Raw genomic sequence first — 14,080 nt, forward strand, 5'->3', positions numbered from 1 at the left:
CTTGAAATTGGAATCAACTTGTAGTTTCGTTCTTAACTCGTTTGAGCCCGGAAACAACTTGTAGCTTCATTCCAGACACGTTTGAAGCTAAAAACAACTTCTAGCTTCATTTTCGGTTATTCAAAATTGGAATCAACTTGTAGTTACATTCTTGACTCTTTTGAGCCCAAAAACTTGTAGCTTCAATATTGACTAGATTGAAGTTGGAAACAACTTGTAACTTCATTCCAGACACATTTGAAGCTAAAAACAACTTCTAGCTTCATTTTCGGTTGTTTGAAATTGGAATCAACTCGTAGAATCATTCTTGACTCGTCTGAGTCCGGAAACAACTTGTAGCTTCATTATTGACTAGATTCAAGTTGGAACCAATATGTAGCTTCATTCCAGACTCGTTTGAAGCTCAAAACAACTTCTAGCTTCATTTTCGGTTGTTTGAAATTGGAATCAACCCGTAGTTTCATTATTGACTCGTTTGAGCCGGGAAACAACTTGTAACTTCATTATTGCCTAGATTGAAGTTGGAAACAACTTTTAGCTTCATTTCAGACTCGTTTGAAGCTGAAAACAACTTGTAGCTTCAGTTTCAGTAGTTTGAAATTGGAATCAACTTGTAGTTTCATTCTTGACTCGTTTGAGCCCAGAAACAACTTGTAGCTTCATTATTGACTAGATTGAAGTTAGAAACAATATGTAGCTTCATTCCAGACTCGTTTCAAGCTGAAAACAACTTCTAGCTTCATTTTCGGTTGCATGAAATTGGAATCAACTTGTAGTTTCGTTCTTAACTCGTTTGAGCCCGGAAACAACTTGTAGCTTCATTATTGACTGGATTGAAGTTGGAAAGAACTTGTAGCTTCATTTTCGGTTATTCAAAATTGGAATCAACTTGTAGTTACATTCTTGACTCTTTGGAGCCCAAAAACTACTTGTAGCTTCATTATTGACTAGATTGAAGTTGGAAACAACTTGTAGCTTCATTCCAGACACGTTTGAAGCTAAAAACAACTTCTAGCTTCTTTTTCGGTTGTTTGAAATTGGAATCAACTTGTAGTTTCATTCTTGACACGTTTGAGCCCGGAAACAACTTGTAGCTTCATTATTGACTAGATTGAAGTTCGAAACAACTTGTAGCTTCATTCCAGATACGTTTGAAGCTGAAAACAACTTCTAGCTTCATTTTCAGTTGTTTGAAATTGGAATCAACTTGTAGTTTCATTCTTGACTCGTTTGAGCCCGGAAACAACTTGTAGCTTCGTTATTGACTTGATTGAAGTTGGAAACAATATGTAGCTTCATTCCAGACTCGTTTTTATAGGAACAATCGGATCTTGGCCCTGCGTTTTATGATATCAATTGAAAAAATTCGAACTGGAATATTAACCTTAATCGTTACGGCGCAAGCGATTCAAATCCACGTCTTCTACGGTATTCCCTGATTCTCCTTGGATGTAGTGTGGCCTTCGATCTCCCAAGGTGTACCTCTCCTTAAAGCTCAAAAATTTCAAAACGTCTGCCCCTCACAAGCCCTAGGATGAATTTGTTTCCGGACATGGTTTCCTTTTATAGTTAATATCCCACTCTGTATATAATGTTATTGCCCAATACATAAATTCGTAATTTAAAATAAATTACTTAACGTATGAATCAAGGCATGTGCATTAAATACAAGTGTCAATCGCTATATCCAGATTAAGAACCTAAGCAATAATAACATCATAGAATCTTAGTTCTTTATTGTCAGAATAAAAGAAACAATTATTCTACTATTTTGATCCGGTTCAATATACACAAAGTATATAAGTATTATTTAATATCAAGATAAACTATTTCCAAATAATACTTCAGCCGTTCCAGTGGTTTGTCCAACACCACTTCGACTGTAAACCTTTATTATATTATATAAGGAATTCGACAATCTAACCTTCTGCTATCCCATTTGATACTAGATTGTCTTCAATATATAATATATAGACAATCTGAAAACATGCATTCAATATTCTCAAATAATTGTTATATACTTCAAACGAATATTTCAGTATAAACCCCAACAATCTCCCACTTATACTCAAGATATTCTTTGAGTATATCAGTGTTTATTACAAGGAATCCACTACCAACTATATAACTATGTGACAAAGTATCTGACTGATATCGCTTCCACGTGCTCCTAAAAGCCTTAGCTGGTAAGCACTTCATGAAAGGATCTGCCCGGTTATCCTTCGATGCTATATCAACCACAATGATATGTCCTCGCTTAACGAACTGTTGTATGAGGTGATACTTACGCTCTATGTGTTTTGCTGCCTTATAGGCCCGTGGTTCCTTGGTATTTGCCACAACACTAGTATTATCACAATAAATCATGATTTGCCGTGGCAGATTAGGAACCACATCCAAATCCAGAAGGATGTTTCGGAACCATATAACCTCTTTGGATGCCTTAGAGGCTGCCATATATTCGGCTTCCATGGTTGAGTCTGCGATGCATTTCTGCTTCACACTCCTCCATCTTACGGCTCCACCTCCCAAAGTAAAAACACATCCCGAGGTGGACTTTCTCTTATCCTTATCTGTATGGAAATCCGAATCGGTATATCCCAGAGGCAATAAATCAGAGGACTTGTAAACTAACATATACTCCTTAGTCCTTCGCAGGTACTTGAGTATTGCTTTTACGGCACTCCAATGTTCCTGTCCTGGGTTTGACTGGTATCTGCTAACCATGCCCACGGAAAAGAAGATATCAGGCCTCGTACATAACATTGCATACATTAGGCTTCCACATGCCAAAGCATAAGGAACCGCCTTCATGTTCTCTATCTCCTTAGGTGTCGAAGGACACTGACTCTTTGATAGAGTAACTCCATGTCTGAAGTGTAAATTACCCTTCTTAGAGTCTTGCATGTTAAAACGAGCTAATACGCCATCTATTTAGGGCTCCTGAGATAAAGCCAACATCCTTTTCTTGCGATCCCTTATAAGTTTGATCCCAAGCATGTATGTTGCTTCACCTAAGTCCTTCATTTTAAATTGTTTGAACAACCATGCCTTTATTGAAGACAACATCTTAACATTGTTTCCAATGAGTAAAATGTCATCAATATATAGCACTAGAAAAACCACTGCATTTCCCTCACATCTCTTATACACGCATGCTTCACTTGGACTTTGATCAAATCCATACGACTGGACTGCCTGATCAAAGCGAATGTTCCAATACCTAGATGCTTGTTTAAGTCCATAAATAGACCTCTTCAGCTTACATACAAGATGCTCTTGGCCTTTTTTAATGAATCCCTCTGGTTGCTGCATATAGATGAGCTGCTATAGATAAAAGAATACAGATTGACTTAAGCATGACTACCGGCGAAAAGGTTTCCTCATAATCGATACCTTCTTTCTGAGTATACCCTTTCGCAAAAAGTCTTGCTTTCCAGGCTTTCACCTTTTTATCTGATCCCCTCTTTTTCTTGTAGACCCACTTACATCCAATAGGGTTTATACCTTTGGGTGGTTCCACGAGCTCCCAGACCTGATTAGAATACATTGATTCCATCTCAGAATCCATTGCCTTTTGCCAAAGATTTGCATCTTTGTCTTGTATTGCCTCTTTGTATGTCCGGGAATCATCATCATGTTCACCAGAGACCAAGTCCGGAGACTCTCCCAAAAACATGAATCTATCAGGCTGTCGAACAACCCTCCCACTACGACGAGGAACTGGTGCGGTACTCGTGACAGGTTGTTCAGTCTGCTGTGGTTGTTCTACTTGTACTACAGGTTCATTATTCGTCCCTCCTACTAGTTCCTCTAGAAGGATACTACACATGGGTTTGTGATTCATTATATAGTGTTCCTCTAAGAATCTTGCATTGGTGCTAACAGTGACATACCGATTCTTAGGACTATAAAATAAATAACCTTTTGTTCCCATGGGGTAGCCTACAAACAGCTTTACTTCTGTACGAGATTCTAGCTTAGTCGCGTTCTTGTTCAGCACATGTGCTGGACAACCCCATATCCGAATGTGTCTTAGACTCGGTTTGTGTAGCAACAATCGGATCTTGGCCCTGCGTTTTATGATACTAATTAAAGAGTTCGAACGGAATATTAACCTTAATCGCTACGGCGCAAGCGATTCAAATCCACGTCCTCTACTGTATTCCCTGATTCTCCTTGGACGAAGTGTGGCCTTCGATCTCCCAAGGTGTGCCTCTCCTTAAAGCTCTGAAAACCCAAAACCTTAGCTGGCTCCATGAGAAAAACGACTGCCTCTCTCAAACTCTAGGATTAATTTGTTATGGTGTGTCTTTTCAGCTTTAGGAGAACGAGAATATATATAGGCTACAGTAGGGATCATGGACCATTAAATCAGGCCTTCCCATTACATTCCAGGCCAGGCCCAATGTCATTAAATATTAATTCAATCCACTAAAGAATTAATTTTTGCCCTACCTTTCCTAATTCCATAAATTAATTATTTAATTCGGCTCCCATATTAATTGCTTATAAATTCCCCTTGTTTAAGATATCGCATGTCCATTAATTAAATTAATTTCTGACAATTAATTTAATCAATATCTTTTATCCTTGATCATCCACTCAACCTTATAATTATGCAAGAACAAATCTTCCTGCAGGACTAAAGCATAATTATCTTTATGAGCTTTCAAGTGGACATCATCACCCGAATATATTTTTCGGACACGGTTTCCTTTTATAGTTAATATCCCACTCTGTATATAATGTCATTTCCCAATACATAAATTCGTAATTTAAAATAAATTACTTAACGTATGAATCAAGACATGTGCATTAAATACAAGTGTCAATCACTATATCCAGATTAAGAACCTAAGCAATAATAACAGCATAGAATCTTAGCTCTTTATTGTCAGAATAAAAGAAACAATTATTCTACTATTTGGATCCCGTTCAATATACACAAAGTATATAAGTATTATTCAATAGTCAAGATAACCTATTTCCAAATAATACTTCAGTCGTTCCAATGGTTTGTCGAACACCATTTAGACTGTGAACCTTTATTATATTATATAGGGAGTTCGACAATTTAATCTTCTGCTATCCCATTTGATAGTAAATTGTCTACAATATATAATATACATACAATGTGAAAACATGCATTCAAGATTCTCAAATAATTGTTATATACTTCAAACGAATATTTCAGTATAAACCCTAACACCAACAAGATCTTTTCTCACAAGATCATTCATAGTCTTGAAATTCAAATGGGACAATTTCTTGTGCCATAGCCAACTATCATCTAAACTTGCTTTGCTGAACAAGCAAGTAAGAGAATCTGCACTAGTAGAGTTGAAGTCAGCTATGTAGACATTTCCCTTCCTATTTCCAGTTAGAACCACTTTGTTATCTTTCTTGTCAGAAATAACACAGGCTTCTGTTGAGAACCAAACTTGATGTCCTCTGTCACATAGTTGACTGATGCTAAGCAAATTATGCTTAAGACCTTTAACTAATGCAACATTGTCAATGATGACATTCCTTTTAGAAATCAAACCATATCCCAGAGTAAACCATTTGCTGTCATCTCCAAAGGTGATACTTGGGCCAGCTCTTTCCTCAAACTTGTTGAGCAGGGTAGAATCTCCAGTCATGTGCCTTGAACATCCACTTTCAAGGTACCAAAGATTCTTTCTTCCTCCCTGCACAGTTCAAATAAAACATTTTAAATTGACTTTGGTACCCAAGCTGTCTTGGGTCCATATTTGTTAGAAACCACCTTTGGTTTAGAAGCATTACTTTCTTTGGATTTTGAAGATTTAGAAACAACTTCATCCTCAGAATTAAGCTTCTTAACTTTAGGTATCACAGTAGAATTAGAAGAACCAACATTGGTAGAGTTCACAGAAAATCAATTGACAAAAGCATGATTCATGTTATCAAGATGAATAGGCATAGCAGGCATGTTAAATGCACCAAATTAAAGTAAGGATTATGCATGAATTACATGTTAGCATAATGAAGGGGGGCATTTGGGAACATAGACATATAAGGCAAGTGAGCATTCATCATAGGATTATGCATGCAATGATCAGTTAAAACATTTTTGCAGTTAATAGCAAGATGATTAACACTACCACATTTAGAGGAAGTTTTTCTTACATCATTTTTATCAGGTGTGTAATCATTCCTTTTATTGAACCCAACTTTGTCATTCCTAGAGCTCTTATTCTTTCCTTTTCCAGTCTCCGCCTTTTCTGCACTATGACCAATCCCTTCTTTCTCAATCTCTTTGGAACTACCAGATTCTTTTACAAAATTTTTATTGATGGGCCTATATTTCTTGTCAAGATTTTTGAGTTTGTCTTCATCAACTGCTGCCTGATTCTTCGATGGATAACTTTCATCCGTTGATGGACTATCTATCAATGGATGATCACTATCTAATAAGAAATCAGATCCTTCTAACAACTTTTTGTTCTTCTTCCTGGAATTCTTGCAGGATTCTTCAAGAACATGAGTAGAGCACATGTTTTCAAGCACATTTCTGGAATCTTTCCACATAGCTATGATCTCTTGTTCCCTTTCCAGTTGCTTTTTGAGAATTTCTTCTCCTTTCAGAACAGTTAACAACTCATCCTGTAATGACCCGGATTCTAAAAATATTTTTATTAATATTAAAATGATTTTCTTGAAAAGAAAGGAATAAGATTTAATATTTTATTCCAGTTTAATGAGTTTTCAAAATTTTATATTAAACTTCGGGTTATTGTGTTATTGATATGTGATTGTCTTTTCAAAACTTATTATATATATTGCTTTTAAAAATTCTGGATGATTATTATGTGAATATATGTGTTATGTGACTAAGTGATACTTGGGGTATTGTTCGTTTAATTATTATTGTGAATTATGATTATTATGTGACTATTATATAAGTTTTTGCGAATTTTGTAATATCTGGTTTAGTGGGTTGACTGTTCATATGTGTTGGTATTTGAGATATTTGAATTTCTATATAGATGTTCAAGAGAAAATATAGTTTATTTGGGGATTTTCATATTGACTTAAATGATGTTATATGATTTTATAATCGATTTACGGAGTTAATTGCGTATATTTATATTTAATCATTGATTATTTGATTTTTCATGAAAACCATCCACTCGTAACGGTTAATGTTTTTACTTCCCGAAAGTTTCAACAAAAGTCACCTTTTGCCTAATTTGAATATTCCGGACATTTTTCGTGTTTTGACTTTTTCAATCTGGAGTACGGTTTTCCCCGGAGTCGGTCCGGCGGAGTTTTTCGGGTATTTTAATTACCGATAATTAGCTGGTTGTCTCGATATACGTGAAAGCCAGATATTTTGATTATTATATTACTTTTTATCGAAATACGTGCAAATGGGACCCGCAGACCAATGATTGAGTTAAAATTCCCCGTTTTGATGATTATCTCGAAAATTGGTACCGATCGGACCCCGCTATATTAATATATAACGATTAAATATCATATTTTCATGTTATAAACGATCCAAAGGGGTACTAATTATTCGTAAATATAAATAGACCTTTCTATAGCTTGTTTTCACCCGTAAAATCATTTGACCAGTTTCTTTTCACGAATACTGAGAGAAACCGAACTGCGTTCTTCGTGTTCTTCGTAATCAAACGAGGATTTGAAGGCGTTATTGGAATCTGATGGAGGCGTATGAATTGTCAAATCGATGCTCTCGACGAGTATGATCATGTTTAATCATCGCTACATGTGCAGATTTCACAAGTTATTTTATATTCATTTTAGAAAATTCGAATATATATGACTTAAATTATGAATTTTTGAAAACATGATTGTTTGATTTATTTGATGGTTCTATGATGTAGAGCGTGTTTTGCTCATCGTTTTGGTATATTATATGTTGAGTTTTGAGTTCGGCATCATATAGAAAGGTTAGTTTGATTCTTGAATTTGAGTGTTCTTCGTGTTTATGAAGCTTTTCAATTGAAAATTTCGTTTTTCTAATCTGTAAAACCTGGGCAAAATCAGAGTATACCAATAGGTTGGTCGTGTCGTGGGGAATTGATTTCAATAATAAGTTTGTGTGGAGGTTTGATGGTTGAGCTCGCCGGAGTTCATAAAGGTCTGGCGATGTTCTTCATTTTATCCGGGATTTACGGACAAACCAAAAGCTCGAAACTATTTTTCGGAAATTTTCAAATCAAAATGAATAATTAAATCTAATTAATTAATCAATTAATATCAATTAATAATTAATGAAAATAAGTAGTCAATTAATATTTAAATTAATTGACCAATTAAAATAATTAATTACTAATTAAAATTAATTAATAAACCAATATAGATTTATTTTTGAATAAAGAAAAAATTAAAAACTATTTTTGAAAATTAAAATAATTAAATAAAACAATTTTAGAAAATTAAATCAAAAAGGTTTATTTTGTAAACTTTTGAAAGTTTTCGTCCAGGGTTTAAACTGTAACTTTCAGAAGTTACAGGGGTTGTTTTGTAAAATTCAGAACTTGGGTTAAAAATTTCAGGTGGATTGTTTGATCCACCTGAGAGATTTTTATATCAAAAACCTTCCAAGTAAAAAGTACTTGGCTGCTTACAAAAGAATGAAGAGCAAAAGCTTACAATTTCTTGCTAACTTTCTCTAGTGCTTTGCTCTTCAGTTCTTGGTGTTTGATGCTTTGAAATGTAAATTACAAAGTGAATATATAGTACCACAACCAAAACTAGTCTGTAAAAGTATTTTCCTGCTCACTTTCTAGCTAGTACAAATATAGAATTTCTTGGACTTGATACTGCATTTGGCATCTTGAAATTCTTGTTGCTTTGCCAGAAATGGTAGGCTTCGAGGTTCTCCATATTTTGAATATTTTGGTTTAGCTTCCAAAGCCGGTGCAGCATCTGTCACATCAACCCATGTGCTCTTTGTCTTTTACCTGACTTGTAGCTGTCAATTGCTGATAGTCAATTGCTGATATTATCGATTGATAATATTCTGAAATAGCAGTTGATAGTCTTCTTTGAATTATGGGATAATGGTGTTGATGTAGCGGTTGATAATCTTTCTTCCAAATAGCCATTGATACTTCAAGATTACCGATCGATCTTCACTTCACTTGGATAGATTACATGACTTCTCATATTTACAATTATGTCACCCTATCTAAACATCCATTGATAGATCAACTGCTAATCTAAAAGTACACATTATTTTACATCAACTGCTAAGATACTCCAGCTTTGTTACAGTACCTCATCATCCGTTGATGGGTCAATCTGATCAATTGATACTGCCTTAGCATGCCATCAATTGATCAGCTACATGCAATTATATTTTAAGTAAAAATAAAATACTTTGTATCATCAAGCATCGCATATTCCTAACAATCTCCCCCTATTTATATCTGTAAGAATTTCATATATAAATTTGAGGTGCTTGATGATTACAAAACACAATAAAGAAAACAAATATCTTTGCATTAAGAAAAGAATTTTAATTGCTAAAAGATAAGAGTTTTACAAGGATTGGATTTTTGCTCCTCTAGTCTGAGCAGATATTAATTGTTTCCTTTTCTTCTGTCTGGACAGTTCTTGTTTATCTCCCTCTCTAGATCTTCAATGAACTTGGCATCTTCTGTGATCTTAGAATTGAGCTTGTTCTGCATTGCCCTCAAGATGTCTACATCAGCATTTCTAGCATGATCCTTTTATCTGAAAAATCTCTTAATGCCTTGATCATCTCTAAAAGTCATCAGTCTTGAGGGATGATTGTGAATGCAGCTACCAGTGTCAGGAAGGGACAATCTTAAGGGGAGATCAGAAGGTTCATTCCATTTCTTCCTTATATCTTCAATTCTATTAAGAATTTCACTTCTGATTCCTTGTGAATATGAGGTTCTGTTGTCCAGCTTCAAGTATACTGTCTTTAAATCATTGTAGTCTTGATCTAAGATCCTTTCTAGTGGCCATGCAATTCTTGCTTGAGATGAGTAGTGGAATTCCAACCTTTTTGGAAGTTTCTTAGTCCTTGTCAAGGCCTTTACACTTAGCAATTCATTCAGATACAGATCAATTGGAGGTTGTTCACTGATATGAAATGCATAAGAATAAGTATATTTAGGGACCTTGACAATTTCTAGCACAGGAGGAATCACCACTTCTCTTGAGGGAGACTTAACCTGAACAGGTCCAACTGGATCATGCCTTCTAGGATTTCCTCCTTTCTTTTTGATGTTACTAGGCACATGTTTGGCCTTGCTTCCAGTTTTGCTCTTCTTTGGCCTCAAAGAATCTGCCATCTCATCCTCTTTAGTCACAAAGATTTTTGGAAAGTTCATGGATGAGATGTCAAATTCTACTGGCTCTTCTTTTAGCTCTTCTGGATTTATGATTGGTTCTGGTTGAACAGTAGAAGTAGGGGCGGATACTGTCTTGGAGATCTGATTCTTTCTTCTTCATGCATCACAGTCAGATTTGACACACTTTTCTTCACACCAGCCCTAGACTTCTTTCTAGCTTTCTTCTCCAGATTTTTCTTGGCTTCATCCAGAATTTGTTGCTGAATAGCAATGTTGGTTTCACCATCAGCCAAATCACCAACTTCTTCACGCAGTTCTTCCAACAGTTCTGCAGCAAAATTTTCAATATTAGAATCTTTATTTGCAGAGGGCCCTTGGGTTCTCTCTTGTTCTTCTTTGGCCTTAGCATACAAGGGGTGTCCAGGAGGCACACAAATAGTTTCATTGTTCCTTGTAATGTAAGCAAATTCAGATCTCCATACAGAGTCTTGATCTAATTTGCCAACAATTAGCTTTGGCTTGACAGGCTTCCCTTCTGCAATATCTTTGGCTTCTTGGTCAGCTCTTTCCTTCTCAGCCTTCTCTCTTTCTCTCTTTTCCTCTTCAGTTTCATCCCACTTCTTACCAAATTTTCCCATATGAATGGCAAGACCAAGTAGCTCAGATTTGTCTGATTTTGGCATTGGAAAATCTTCAGCTAGCTTGTTTTTACCATGTGGCTTTCTTGGAGATGGAGGATCAACCAGACAGGGTCTAAACTCATTGACCTCAGATGACTCACCTTGACATCTTATACTTTTGACAATGACAGTCTTGGCTTTCTTAGGTGGCATCTTCTTCTTTGAGGCTGGAGGAGCCTTAGATTTTGGAACTAGAGCAAGTTGCTCCCCCTTAGTTGTAGACTCCCCCTCAGTTGTAGGCACTTGATCTTTGGAGAGTAGAGGAAGAGATGTAGGAGGGTTTACAGGAATAGTTGATGGTAGAGCTATATAGGTGGCAATGACAGGAGTAGATGGAGTTGATGATGGTGGTGTAGTAGAAACCTGTTGTGGCAGAATAGAGGTTGAGGCAGAAATAGTGGCAGTGGTGGTAGCAACTCTTGTAGACTTCTCCCCCGTTTTGGAATCAACAAGCACATCACTAGGAATAGGAATGTTTTGAGCTTGGAGGAGAGTGAGAAGTAACTTCTGTTGAGTGTGTTGATTGATAAAAACTTGATTAAGTTGACACTCAACATCTGAGACCCTCTTGTCTAGAGCATCAATAGAAGCAGCTATTGGAGAGTCTTGATGCAGTTTAGATCTGATGTTGGCCATGGTGTCATAAGACATTCTAGCTTCCAGATTTTTCTTGTTATCGTCTTTGACATCAGACACAGCATTGTGAAGATCCCCAATTTCTTGTCTGAGCTGGGTAAGATTAGATTTATGAAGTCTCAAGTTATCCTTCACAAACATAGAAAGAGTTTTCTTGATGGGATCTTCATCTTCTGCCCACTCCATGGCCCTCTTGTACTGCCTTAAGATTTCCATCTTGGTATCTCCGAAATTGAAGCTTTGACTGAACACCCAATCTTGCATCTCAGAAGGCCCAGCCACTTCCTCTTCTTCATCATCATCCTCATCAGCAAGGGAGTCATCATATTTAGAGTCACCCTGTGTAGAGAGCATGCCCTTAGGAACAGCAGCATGTGCAAGTTGTGCTTTCTCCAGTGCTTCAGATGAGTGAAGCAACCTCAAAGTCTCCTCTGCTTGGACATTAGATTGGCTAGCCATAACTTGATAGGCTGACACTGGATGAACAAATTGAGAAGCATCCAAGAGGTCCACAACAGTTTCCAACCTTATTTCTTCTGTACCTGCATTTCTCTCATTTTCTCTATTTTCTTGCATCAGGGTCTCACCCTGGCTCACCACACCCTCACCTTCACCATCTAAGGTGGAACCCACAATCTCTTCTTTTGCCTGGGAGGAAGAAGTTCCCAGCCCCTCACTCACAGCCTCTCCTTTTGCCTGTCTGCAAGACAGCCTCTCCTCTAGCTCATTTTCTCTCAATCCTAAAAGTGCAATAACAATGATAAGTTCTTCACTAGCAGCTCTTGTGACAGCAAGATGATCTAATTGAGTGGCATCTGCTAGTGGAACTTCGTATATCAATGGCTGAGGAATAGCCATTGATGCTACATTGTCATTCATCAACGGCTGATTGCTGTTAAGCACACCCGTTGACAGAACTGCACTTACCGATTGGTGAGAAATACCGATCGATGAGGTGAAAAGATTAGCAGTTGATGCATTGGCAGTGACAACTAGAGAGTCTGTGAAGAGTGAGGGATTTGGTAATTCCATAACTTCACTAGTTGTCAGAGAAGGAAATTATTGATGACCCAACAAATCCTTGGAAGGATGATCATCAATTTCAGAGATTGGCTTTTCCAAGAACAGAGTTGGAGAATTTGGGTGGGGGAAGTTGTATAGTAAATCAACTTCCTCCATATGGAAATCTGTGTTTGGAGAGAGTGTTTCAACTTGAGGGGGCTGTGACTCCACATTTGTTGAAGTCACATCAAACTGAATTTGAGAAGAAGTTTGTACTGTCACAAAATCTGTGATTTTGGACTGTACAGTAGTGTGTGCATCAAATGCCCTTTTCAGGGTTCTCCTAGAAAAGGTTTTGGGAGGTGTTTGGTCAGTGTCCCTTCCCCTTTTGTTCTGTGCTTTTGGAGGAGAGCTCTTTTCAATAGTGGCATCTTTTTGAGAAGATGTCACCAGAGATGTGTTTGATTCCATATTAATCACCACATCTTTTTGGGAAGATGTGGGATGGCTTGACAGGTTAACACTCATCTCTCCCACCTTATTCTGGGGGCTTCTTTGATGTTCACCCCTCCCCTCACCACTTACCTCCTTCACACTCCCCTCAAGTTGTGTGGTAGTTGTTACAACTGATGTCTTTTGGGAGACACCAGAGGTGGATTTCTTAGAGTTGGATTTAGAAATTTTCTTGGGTTTGACAGCTTGGGTAGGAAGTTGGGGGGGGGGTTCAACTTCCATTGCTGCATTAGAAGTAGAAGAAGGTTGAGGATTGGAAGAAGTAATAGGAACAGAGGATACCTGCATGAGTGATGGAAGTGACAAGGGTACTTGCTCATTTGCAACTATTCTCATCAAATCACCACAGACCCTTTTGCTTTGCACCCAGCAATCCAGCTTGTTATCTGGTGGTGCAATGACTAAATTCTTGACCAGATGGTTAGCAATAATCATCAAGAATCTAGCAAAATAAATATTATTGGGTCTTCCCTCATGAGGACCCAATTTAGCAGCAATTTCATACAAGACTAAGTTACCAGCGTTAAAATAGTCATCAGTCAAGAGCATGTGGAACAAAGTTTGCATAGACATGGTGAAAGCATCATAGTTAGACACTTTACCAGAAAAGACCTTAATAAAAGAATCGCATAGAAAACTCCACTCTTTGCGCATATGGCGCCTAAGAATCTGTCCTAAGTTAGACAAATCACCATTGTAGTGCATATTTCTAAGCATGCTAACAATTTCATTATCATTAGGCAGTCTATCGGTAGAATTCCTAGGAAGATTAAGAGCAACCCTAACAGTTTCACCATCAATATTATAGCTAACACCATTAATAATAACCGACAAAGTTTTGGAAGTTGGGTCATACCTGGCAGATGTCCACATTTGCTCAACAATCTCACAAAAGATAGTCGGAGCATGACGCATAGCATAAGAGAA

This window comes from Daucus carota, chromosome 1 (genome assembly GCF_001625215.2).
Source record: "Daucus carota subsp. sativus chromosome 1, DH1 v3.0, whole genome shotgun sequence".
Taxonomy (NCBI): domain Eukaryota; kingdom Viridiplantae; phylum Streptophyta; class Magnoliopsida; order Apiales; family Apiaceae; genus Daucus; species Daucus carota.